General features: G+C 37.0%; 1 protein-coding gene and 1 long non-coding RNA gene across 2 annotated transcripts in view; one reads left to right on the top strand and one right to left on the bottom strand.

Annotated features, from left to right (window-relative positions):
* Positions 1 to 2524: 2524 nt before the first annotated feature.
* LOC137070963 (uncharacterized) lies at positions 2525 to 7105 on the bottom strand. Its single transcript, XR_010904362.1, has 3 exons — positions 6897 to 7105; positions 6542 to 6660; positions 2525 to 2574 (listed from the first exon to the last, which is right to left on the bottom strand). It is a non-coding gene; the product is annotated as an uncharacterized lncRNA (long non-coding RNA).
* Positions 7106 to 10696: 3591 nt separating this feature from the next.
* mark4a (MAP/microtubule affinity-regulating kinase 4a) overlaps positions 10697 to 13162 on the top strand; it is a 28152-nt gene continuing 25686 nt past the window's right edge. Inside the window, exon 1 of the mRNA XM_067438552.1 lies at positions 10697 to 10772. The gene's annotated coding sequence lies outside the window, so the exon portion shown is untranslated. The remainder of the gene's footprint in view (positions 10773 to 13162) is intronic.

The following is a 13162-nucleotide window of genomic DNA, read 5'->3' as shown; positions in this document are numbered from 1 at the left end:
AACCTTGCTAACTCGAGGGTATACCGTATACTGGTTCCAAAAACGAGTCTGTGAGTAAGTTCAGACAACTCCATGCACACAAGAATTTCTCAACCGAGCGACGAATCGATGATTCACCATGGAAACAGACGTTTAAGTAATAGAGATACAATTTCCTTTTTTCCTTTTTAAATGTCAATTTACATAACATACTTACTGCACAGCCACCTATTTGGTGGTTATGCAATATTTTTTCAATCTCTTCGCTTAATAAGTCATCTTTATTCACTGAGAATAAGGATTGTTTTGTTAATGCTAATTAGATTCATGTCTGAGATTACATAATAAATATATTTGAATTGAATTAACATTTAAACATTACCTTGTTATAATATTTGTATTCTAATCCTTTAGAATTAATATATAATATTGTATATTATATAAGTGAAACAAATTAGGTTATATTATTTTATAAAACACATCTGAATACCTCTAAAGCAACCCTGGCACAGAAGTTGCTCCAGAGCATGTTATGTTCAGAGAGAAAAAAAAAAAGCTCATGATGCCTATCCACAGTGTATGAAACGAGCACAATAACTTTTAAATATTAATAATGAATATTGTTATTCCAATATTAGTTACTTGATAACCTTAAACCCCTGAACCATTTTATTAATGTGTTACAAACATTAATAACCTGTGAAAGTGAACATTAATGTAAAGTGAAAACATGTGAACCATGTTATGAATACACACACAGAAGTTATTTTCTGATTATTTACAGTGGCCTTTATCATAAACGAATTATTGATTGCGTATTAATATGTTTGTAACTAATTAATAAATGGTTTTATTACATTAAGCAAGGCAAGTTTATATGTATAGCACATTTCATACAATTCAAAGTGCAATTCTAAATATACATACAAATGAATTAAAATAGTGATAACATGCATAAGAATACCATGTGTAAGAATTAAAAATAAAAAACAAGGATAATTGAAACAGTTGTAAAGAGATAAAAAAAAAAAAATAGATCCCTATCTGCCTGATTCTCTAAATGCAGGCACCCCTATCTGAGATGGAACAAGTTCGCAATGTCTCCTGGACCTTACAAGTGGGTCCAAGAGGAGCTCCTGTAGGGGACCTTACCTCTGCCCCACAGGGCCTCCCCTTTCTTGATATATATATATATATATATATATATATATATATATATATATATATATATATATATATATATATATATATATATATATATATATATATATATATATAATCTTAATTGGATTATACAGTGACCTATAATTTCATTGTTGTTGGCTGCATCCAAAATCACATACTTCCCTACTATATAGTAGGCAAAAAACAATATAATAATGACAAATGAAGAATATTCAAATTCACAGTACTCACAGTAATATACGCGAATGGAAAAGGAACTCGGATGACCTACTTCTTCCGTTGAGATTCTGAAGTGTGCACATTACTATCCCAAGCCATGACTCTCTCCACTTCGAATATAATAAAGTTTTTTCCAAGGTATGATTTTCAAGTCACCTTCCACAATCCTTTTATGACTGTTAAACTTAATTTACCATTGCAAACATTATTCTGTGTTCTAAAAACAAAAGATATTTCATGACATGATGTAATGCCAGATCATTGCATAATCTAGAGCAGGGGTCCCCAATCTCAGTCCTGGAGGGCCACTGTCCTGCACAGTTTAGCTCCAACCCCAATCAAACACAGTTTGCATTTGTACTGTTAGCCATAACTTTCCATAGTTAAATATTTTGTCCCTGGTTTATTTCTTTTAAATAACTAATAAAGGTAATTCATGAATTTTAATTAAAACATTTTGCACAATTGTCATTTTTAAAAGTTTATTACATTTGCAATAAATGGTTAGCCAGCTTTAGAGCATGAAGGCTGAGTATCTCAACTGTATGGTAGTGTTCCAACTGTAATTGCACCATATGTTTATGAGCTAATTGTGGAACATATAAACTTATGGTTATTATTGATTTATGATATCTTAGTTCATAAGCAAAAGTAATATTTGAAAAATCACTTCTTTTCAGCATCTCATTTTTGCATAGTAAAAAAAGCTAAATATGTCTACTGTACTCAGTCTATCCCGTTATTACTCTAGCAGACTGTAAAATAACTTTTACTGAATCATACACAACAATATAAATATTGACCTCTTATCTAGTCTATCCAGCATCATGGGCACATTTTTGTTGTTATGTGATGCTGTTTAAACTGTAGAAACCTTTCGTTCTTAAAGTGTTAGGCCCAGCCCTCCGTAATGAATCCCTGTCTTTGGTTCCAGCTGACAATAAAGTTAATTAGCCTACTTCATCTGACATTTTAATCAGTGGCTGTTAGCGGCAACGGAATATAGGAATATTACAATGGATTTCCCAGAAGCAGTGTTCCTTTCATACGAATGGCTTTGGAGGAACTGTCAGTACCTAACGTGTGTTTGTTTTGGGAGCTCACCTTCAGGCTTGGTCATGAACTCTTCTTCCCTTCTACCCAAAGGTACACACACATATTGAGCTGTTTGTTTGAGTGTTTTGGAAACATCTGTAGGCAAACACACATACATGTGATGCAGACACACAGGAACACCCAAACAAGCTTGTTGAATAACATGACATGATATAACCAATCACACACACACACACACACACACACACACACACACACACACACACACACACACACACACACACACACACTCACACACACTCACACACACACAATCATCCACTTCACCTCACTCTCCTGAGGATAAAAAGTCAGTCAGTCTTTCACCTCTGTGCCACCACTTATGTTGAACAATGGAGGTGTGTATTCAAGCAAACAGGACATCCTTATTTATCAGAAAAAAATTCACTTGCACACACACATACACACGTTGTGTATTATGTACAGCATACTGTGTTACTGCTGTACAAATTATTTAAAAAAATGTTTTTAAAAACTGTAATATAAGCACTACATGCTTCATACAGTTTATCCAACTGAACAAGTAATATAATCAAGTAAATGTGTAAAGGATACTCACATGTATCACAATCATAAGCAAATATTACTGTGAAAATAAATAGTGTATTATAAATAAAGATACAAAGAGATAATGATTTTTGAATTAGTTAGAATTTAGTTTTATCGCTTTGTTTTCTGATTTGAAAACCATTTGGATCTGACTCACTCTCCAGGACTTCCTTTAGCTTTCATCTAATGTTCTTAAATGAGACGCAAATCCCTGTCTGATGAATTCGATTTGAAAGACAGGAATAATAGTGACTAATGCCGGCACATCTTGCTTGGGCGTACAACAGACAAGAACTCCATAAATACTGACGGTGATGTCAGAGACACCATAAACAGACGGTGAGGTGGCTGATGTGTCTCTTCCTTCGAATAAACACTGGTGACATCTGAATAATCATGGGAATACAGCACACAAATGGTTTATGTCTCTGTGTGCGCACAAAGCGATATATTTACGACAACACATCCCCTAAGCCAACCTGGCGGGCAAAAAATGTATATACACACAGGACGTAAAACACCCCCATCTGAAATATGCCACATACCTATTTTAATAAACACCAACTGTATAACAATGCACAAACTGTTAGTATAGGGTGTCACAGTGTATGACTTACTGCAAAACAACACAAGAGCTCCAAGAAAAATGATCCTATAAATAGGTGATGTGGCTGAATAAAGACGTTAAGGGTGTGTGTGTGTTTGGTGGGTATAACGTTGGACAGAAATTCCCACTGTAGAGATTTCTTAGAATAGACAAACGAGAGAATGCCAAATTGTCCACTCTTCCTTTTAAGAGTCAATACTCTTAACATTATATAACTGAGTAATATATCATCTTAAATGTATTGCCCTAAAGTCAGGTTCACATTAGTTTAAAGTCAACAGGATATTATAGAGGCTAGTTGTATGAGGGCAGCACTGTGCTCTCAAACTCTATCTATATATCTCTCACACAGACAGAGCACTGGTACAACTTCCCTTCATTTCTCCCAGTCTCAAGAAAACATACACCTCTCTTATCTCCCTTTCCTTTCTGTGTTCTGACCTTTGCCCCCTTTACACCTGTAGGCAGATGAATGTGTGTAGTGTTTTGTCTTGAGCTGTCAGTCACAGGAAGACAGACCACGTCATCAGCACATCTCAAAAAACACAGAAAACACCCAAACCCACTGAACTTCTGACAGAAGAAGGACAGTCAAAACTACTTGAACGCTAGCAGACGGTAATATCATTTTACAGAATCATACAACATGTCAGGAATAATGCTGTCAGCTTTGAAACAAACTTAAAACACATTCGTTACAAGAATGTATACAAGAATAGATCAAACAGATTGCCTGAAGTAAAGCACTGGTTCCTAACATCATTATTTGAATTAATTTTCATTGGTTTACTGTACTGATACTGTATATTTGAAAAATATTTTACTCAAAATGTCTACTCAATAAAATATTTTTTCATTTAATTCATTTACTTGACTTTTCCTAGTAACACTTTTAAATGCAGCATATATATATATTCTTATATATCTATATTTTGTGACTGGGCATCCTGGTTCTTCAAAGACAAAACACATAATTGTTGCATTATTAAGGTAAATTAAAATGATACAAATCTATAAATATTTGTATTGGTTTTTTTTTTGGGGGGGGGGGGGGGGGGGTTGGGGGGTATTTTAACACCAGCTCTTATTCACAATTTTTGTAAAGGGGTGATAAATTGAGACATCAAATATCCCTTGAGCTAGTGATAAATAATAGATTGTGGTAATAGAAGTATATCCTGTAAGTTTCAGAGATGAAAACATCCTTGTTAGTCAAAGAAAAGCTTTTATAGACACCAGGCCCAGAAAACGATCGTGTGCACATCTTTACGTCATCGCGCGACGAAACACCTCTACAGAACGTGTAATTCAGTAGCCCCGCCCGCCCACCCATTCATGGAGCTGCAAAGAACATAGCAAGATATCGCGCTATTCCTGATTGTGGAAGAACAGTCGCTGCATAAGCTTCCTTTGGATCCTAATATTAGGAATGTGTGGTTGAACTTTATTTTTAATGAAGCTCCAGCTGATGTGGGAAAGACATGGTAATCACTTAATTTCACTGCGGGATCCGTTTGTAAACAAATCTCAGGTCAATGCTGGATTTGCAGACATTTGCGATTAAAACACAATGTTGTTTCTTCTATATTGGATCCTACAGGAGGAATGGTACACCACACTTATGTGAGTAAAACGTGTTTTTTATATGTAATAGTATTGTATTGTTAGAACGTTTTGCTTGTACGTGTCTAACAGAACATACCTTTAGCACGCTGGACATGTATGGGCCAGGGCTCGCAAAGCCCAACGTCCCAGGGCTGTGTTTTCCAGACGGGTTACCAAAACATAAGCCTGTCGACAGGCCGATGAATCTCATAATAATCATTTCTTGTTCTGCGCTGTTATCTCTCTCTCTTGACATTACATTTGAATGGGTGCTCAACACACATGTGTGAGCGGTTCGCGCTTATATCGACCGGTCGTGCGGGCTATGTAATACAAAAATAATAGTCCAATCAATCGCAGGTGGATGAGAAATAAATCATTGTTTGTTTGATAAAGACGTTTACGAGCCCTGTGATTGAGAGAATATTCCGGTTGCCACTTTCAAATCAATCCCTCCCTCATGTGAAGAGACAGGGGAGCTTAAGCTCATTAAATATGTAAATCTTATCCAATCCTAGCCGTGGGCATTTACTTCCAAGTCTCCAGCGGCATGCTCATCAAAACCCAGCGTTTTGGAGAGAGCCTCAAAATCCAGTGTAAAAAATAGCCTATTACTTATTAGTTATGATGTTTTTGAATGCAAAAACCACACAAACATCATTAGTTGACCTCAGACAACAGTATAAAAAAAATAAAAAAGCCAGTTCATGACACCTATAAATAATTTGAAGTCATCCTGAGGTTTAAAGGGAACAAATGCTAAGAAGATACACATAATAAGAAGGACAATAAGCTAAATGAAGCAATCTGATTGGTTAATATGGTTCATTGTGATGTGATTTTATGTAGTTGGTCATTAGGAAGAGTGAGGTCAGCAGGAGGTTTGTTTTTTGGGTGGTTCTGTTTCACTGTCCTTAGAACATTTTAAGGACCTATTATTTAATTATACAAGAATAAACTTGGAAGAGCTCTTATCCTGACAGAGACCTTTTGTTTTGTTGCCTTGGATGAATTCAAGAGACTGAAAAATTGCAAGTAAACAGACACTAACTCAAACACATTCGGCATTTTCATGACCTTTGACAGTCCACCTGAGAGCTGAGCACAGCCAAAAACATGTCTGTGACTTAGTCATGCATTAATTTATAGTGTCTCCAGGGTAGAAGGAGAAGGAAAGCCTTCCTGAAAAGAAGAGAGGGGAGAGAGGAACAGGGAGGACGGGGGAGAAGGAGAGAGAGTAAACGAGAAAAAGAAACAATAGCATGCATTCTGAAATATTACATTGGGCGGTTGACCTCTGCCCCCTTCACACAGGACTTCATGGATATTTACGCAAACAGGCCCTTGCTTCATCAGCCAGCCAGTTAGAAGGACGTCCCGCAGGAAACAGTAGCGTGGGTCTGAAACAGGACAGAACTCAAGACGTCAGGCACACACACCCAAAATTACACACATTTACACATCACCTAATTACACTTAGAAACATACAGCAATTAAACTGCCACTACACACACACACACACACACACACAATTACTAATACAGACATGTCATGCACACATGTAAAGAGTTGTACAAAAGTAGTGCGGACACAATTACACACGTCATTCTCTCATTCTTTATCTAGTCCAACACACCTCAAAGTATACAGTTCACAGCAGAGGTTACTAGTTCGAGTCCCAAATGGACCCTATGAGGATGTTGACATTGTGTGCCCACAAAGATGTTGGATCTGCAGGCGAGAACGGCTGGTTCTCTAATGTCACTGGCCTTCCTTTGTTCACTGTCATTGCGCCCCAGAGCAAGGCACTTAACCCTTAGATGTTGAAGAGGGCTTCCTGCAGACTACTCCTGTCATATTACTCATGCCTATAAAGACAAGTGGATCAAAATGTTTGTTACTGACCACAAACAAATAAGTTTACAATTGTTTTCCATTTATTGTGAATATACAACACGATCTCATGGTCATGCATATAAATCGTACGAGTTTGCAATCTCGTGGAATGTATACGCCAAAATGAGTTTTGCCGTGCGTATGGTACGCGTTTTTTCGTGTGCATATGATACGCACTTTATGGCGTGCATATGACACGCTCTTGGGTAGGTTTAGGGTGGTGGGTTTGTATGTATAATACGCCATAAAGTGCGTATCATATGCACGCGAAAAACCGCGTACCATACGCACGCCAAAACTCATTTTGGCGTATACATTCCACGAGATTGCAAACTCGTACTATTTATACGCATTTTCGTGAGATCCGGCTCCAATATATGGAGATTAGATTCTCAAAACTGTAAGATGGAATGCTTTGCATTATCATCAAAAACAGGCAAAAAGACAAGATTTGAGGTTTTGAGTATATATGGTATATTTGAGTATGTATTTCAATTAATATCGTCATACCAGGCAAACTCTTATAGGGGTCATGAATTGAGAATACAACTTTTCATTCAGCCTTTGATATATAAAAGTTCATCATGATATAAGTATATCCTGTAAGTTTAAGAGCTGAAAACTTCCTTGTTAATCAAAGAAAAGCTTTTATAGACACCAGGCCCAGCAAACGATCGATCTTAGAATGTGCCAGGCTGTGACGCCTGAGTGTGGTGAAACACTGCCTCTGCAAAAGAAGATCAACACATTTGACATAGGCCTAGTGTTAAACCAGATCGAGCTACCAAGCAATAAACAGGCCATTGTGGATTTCAAAATATTGTGCAGTGCCTGGGCTTGACTGTACTGCAACATGTGTGTAAATGTGTTCATTCTAATGCCTGATCTGAAATGTAATGATTCATGTTGTCGGATGTTCTTTGCCTGTTTGCCAGTAAATCAAACCGGGACTAAATGTCAACTTGCATTGTTTCTCTTAGTAGGATGAAAATAATCTGTTATTTAATGTGATTAAGTTCTATAAAGAAAGTGATAAAAAAAGCTCCCTTTGCAATCGTTTGAGCAGCGCACGCTGAAGCTGTCAATCAAACTGTGAGAGTTTATCAGTGACACACGTATCAGTGACTCCCGTTTTATTCAACGAATCTCTTAATTATACCACGTTTGCATTGTTAATGAAGACGAAAGCATTCGTTAGTGTACTGAAACTGAGTTGCAATGACAAGATCACTTAGCCTAGAAATCTAGACGCAGCCAGCTAGCGGCAGCAAATATAATCTGCCGTGAGTGTCGTCTAGCAACTCTCAATACACTTCTGCTGAGCTGTAAACGCCAAACTCTGGTCAAGCCAGTCACATCGTGTATAGAGTTGGTGGGCGGGGCATAACATAATGACGGAAGACTTGCACTTGCTACTAGTAAACACAAAAACTGGCGAACAGAGGTCTTTCGAATCAGCTTTGACCACGATTCTGGAAGACTTGAAGTTAAGCTTTTCTCTGAGAAAAGAACAAAGAACGGTACTGAATTCATTCTTAAGAAGGGAAGATGTGTTCTGAGTTTTTTTTTGCAGACCGGATACAATGAAAGTTTAATTTATCAAATAGCTCCGCTTCACATTGCTCTGGTTGGTTGTGGCGCTATCCAATTCTGTGCAGAGGGAGTTTGAAAGACAACCATTTATCCCACTCCTCGGATTGAGCCCTGTCAATGGTGAGTTTCCAAACATCTTGATGTGGGCTTGTCAGGCTAGAGATCAATGCTTTCATGCACTCAACATGTCTGTGATTGGCTAAAATGATAATCTCTGCAACTTTTCATGCCACAGTCTTAATATAATGCCATAGATCTAAATGTAATACCTTAGATCTAAATGTAATGCAAATCTTTTCACGATAAGTCAACCATGAGAACTGTAATAGTAAAAATGTGCTAAAAGAGAGAGTAACACCAAGCGGCAACCTCCCCTGATTTCTGTTAAAGCACGGAAGTATGGAAGTATGGTAACTTAAACTTCAATTCCTCGACTGCCCACTAGGGACAGACTCCAGAAGGGATCAGAATCTCATTGAGCCCCATGTTAAAATGCCCAAATTTACAGCAGAAAAAAACATGTTTACAGTCTAATTTCGGTTTTGGTCTATATGGCTAATTTTGCCCTTCATGACAACTGTGATGGAGGTACATTTTTCTATAAGTAATTCGTTTACATTATATAAAGCCTTAAAGCTGCATAATTAAGGGTGTGGCCACCTTGAGTGACAGGTGGATAGGCATTTATCCGCTGTCTGTTAGTCATCACGTCACCTTAGCTCCACCCACATCCTGCTTCTTTGCATGCGCTGCCAAGATGGCAATGCCAGCTTGTCTCTACTTTGCACTTCAGAACTGCTCTTCGAAATCCTATGGGTGACGTCACGGACACTACATTGATATTTTTTTAAATCTATGAGAAATACTTAGCTATTTCAAATGGAAAGACATTAGCCAATCACTGCAGTGGGCATTTACACTGAACTCTCACAGCAGACACGCCCCTTAAAACAAAGCGTTCAGAGCAGAGGCTAAAATCAGGTGGAAAACAACTTAAATGTATAAATTATGACAATGTGTGGTGTAAAAAGCCTTCTAACATTATAAGTGCACCCCAGGAAACATAAAACAATGCTGATCATGACCCCTTTAAATTTAGTATAAAATTGTGCTTATATTGATTATTTCTTTAAATATTGCCTGCAAACCACATAGGCCTAGAAACTATGTATAAAAACGTTTTCCCCTTTAGCTTAACGTGCAAATGACTGGTTGGTAAATTTCCATCTCTACTTTCTGTAAAGTGATGTACCCATAATTGTTTCTATTGTTTCTATGGCGAATGCAGTGCACTCCAGTAGCCTACTATATTCCTGCAATACCAGAGGCTGCAGATTTAGTGCAGCTTTTTTTTCTAGGACCCTTTTTTATATGCAAAACCATACCCATGGAAATTATTAAATTTACACCTAATTTTTAACATGAGACTGCCATTTTAAACTTCAATGTGTGAGGCTTTTGCTGTCAGCTGTCTTCAGTTGTTATTTATTCATGCAAAAACAGCATATTGTGCTATTGAATGTTAAAAACTGGTATGTTTCCAAACTATTTTAATGTATTAACCTACTAATAAACACACTATTAATAGCGCAAATGTTTTACTATTTTTACTGTACCTTGTTAATTAGGGCACACTTCTTTTCGAGAAAACTGAATTTAAAACCACGATAGGGCCTCATATATTGAAAAATATATGAATAAATAAATATTTCAACAGGGTTACCAAAGGTATGTTTAGGATTAAGGTTGATTAGAACAATATAAAATGTAAATACAACTAAATATTTCCTGGAAAATATGAATACAGTAGAATTGTACAATATAGAATTGAATATTAAGAACTATAAAATATAAATATAAAATTGTTTACACTGCCAATTACATAGAAAAACAAAAAAAAGGATAGGCCTACTACAAAAGCGGCCATGAAACTGTAGCCTCCAGTATTGCCGGACAGTATAAAACGGCTGCGTCCGAAAACTTAAAAATGCTGCCTTCAGAAGACGCATTCTAAGACATCAAGGTACGTACTATGTACTATAACAAGGTACTATGTTAGCTTCACTCCCTGTCTCTTGAAATACTTTCATCTGATCAAAGACAGATGTAGCCTAGAATCCTTCACTGCCTTTGGTATACCACTCTCCTATGCGTTTCATTTGATGACATTTGGTGTTAGAAAAAAGATGGAGCCTGAAAGTTGCTGGTCAGTGTTTTGTTTAAATACGTTCTTGACCAACGGTTTCCACTTCAGATGTCATTTCTAGCGAGAAATGACTACTGTAGTAATTAACGTTAAATATGTGTTAAGTTCTCACCAAAGCTTGCTCTGTTTTGCTGTAGATCATTAAACTGTTAACGTTACGCTGAAATCAGTTTCGTGAGGTACCTGTGCAAATGCAAGCAGCAAAGTCTTTTTTGCTAAGCGAGGCAACAAGTCAGCTAACGTTACCACAGTTTTCGGATTTCGGACACAACCTTTAAATCAAAAACAAAAAGGCTCTCTGGGACCATCTAGTGGATGTAATTTTGTCTTCAGTGGGGATAGAGAAAATCCTCTGCAGGGAACAGTTTCATCATTTGGGTAGGTTATGACGACTTCCACAAACTGCATATTGGATTTAAAAAAAAAAAAATCTTATCTCTAAATGTGTGGGTGGGGGGTTGTGTGCTCAAGCAATCGAATCAGTAACACTGTTTTCATATGCCAGGTATTTGCTGCATGAGATTTGCGTTTAGAACAATGAATGAACAATGCTGATTACAAACATGAACCCTGCGTCCCAATTCGCATACTATCCATCCTAAATAGTATTCGAAAATAGAATTAGTATGTCCCAAATCGTAGTATGTTGAAAAGAGTATTCCAAAGATTCCCGGATGGTTTACTATTTCCGGTCCGAATTCACAGTATGGATCGATGTGCACTCTAACGGCTGATATTGCCCACAACCCATTGCGAGTTGGACGAGGATTCGATTAGAACTACAAACGCGGATAAAAAGCGTTATAAACTACAAACATGACGGATGTGAGAGTTCGACGGTTAAGTAGAGAAGTTTAGATAAAGGGGTTTGAGTGACCAACTATCAATATTTAACCTGACAAAAATATATTTATTCAGTGTTGTCCACATTATATTTCACATGCAGCAGCATTGTGAACTTTTGCAATGACACGTTTGGCCATTAACTTTTAAATGCATCATTATATTTAAACTGCAAACACGAGGAGAGTCTCTGCATTAAAGATCCACAAATGGCAGATCAACGAGCAGCTACATTTCTCTCCGATAAGGTAGGAGATTAAACTGAATGTGAAGGATTTGAACTGTGACGAATCTGACGATGATTGACAGGGCAGATAAACGGTGACGGGATGCACGTAACTAAGCGACAGAGTCCGTTAAAGATGGCGAAGTAGTATGTCCCGAAGCTTGCATACTTTTCTCCTACACACTCAAAAGTATATACTTTTTCTTCACAAAAAGAGTACATACTTTTAGGACGTAGTATAAGTAGGCGAATTGGGACGCAGCAGAAGTGACAGTGATGAGTCTAAGAGCGAAAGGATGGATGCCCTCCATGGACAAAAATCACCTTGATGGGATTACTTGGCCTAATTAAAAGATTAGTAAAATGAAAATGCCCTAATATTTGACTCACCCCCACCTAACCAAGATGTTCATGTCTTTCTTTTTTTAGTCGAAAAGAAAATGCGTTTTTTTTTAGGAAAACATTTCAGGATTTTTTTCCTCACCATAGACTTCCATGGCAACCAAAATGTTGAAGGTCCAAATCAATGCAGTTTCAAAGGGATTTGAAGGGCTTCAGATGATCTGCGCTATCCCAGACGAGGAATGCCTTATCGCAAAACACTCCAAGTATAGGTCATTAAAAATAACAACAATAATAATAAAAAGAATAATATACTTGCTGCTCGCAGTTTGACAGTGATTGCGCAATCACGTCGAAAACGTCACACGTAGACATAGGCAGAAGTAGGCTCAAGTCTTTTTTTTAATGTCTATCTATGGCTCAAGCCCAAATGCGAAGACTACAAACGGCCTTTATGCCTTTATTTAGCAAAAATAAAAACAAACAAACAAACGAACAAATAAATAAATAAATAAATAAATAAATAAATAAATAAATAAATAAATAAAGTAAAATTAAAACAACAATCCCGAACGATTTTAAAGTTAAAGATGGAGCGTTTTTTTTTGTTTGTTGGTAAATTCCGTTTAATTCTCGCAGGTAAGTTACGCCTAGGTATAGGCCTACTTCCGCAGGCTATGTGTGACGTGATGGCGCAATCACTGGCAGCGCAAGTAATATTATTATTTTATATATATATATTTTTTTTGTGTGTGTGTGAAAATGACCGATCGTTTCGCTAGAACACCCTATTCGC

The sequence above is a fragment of the Pseudorasbora parva genome, chromosome 3 (genome assembly GCF_024679245.1).
Source record: "Pseudorasbora parva isolate DD20220531a chromosome 3, ASM2467924v1, whole genome shotgun sequence".
In the NCBI taxonomy this organism is placed as follows: Eukaryota; Metazoa; Chordata; class Actinopteri; order Cypriniformes; family Gobionidae; genus Pseudorasbora; species Pseudorasbora parva.
This window is presented reverse-complemented; position numbering and strand designations above follow the sequence as displayed.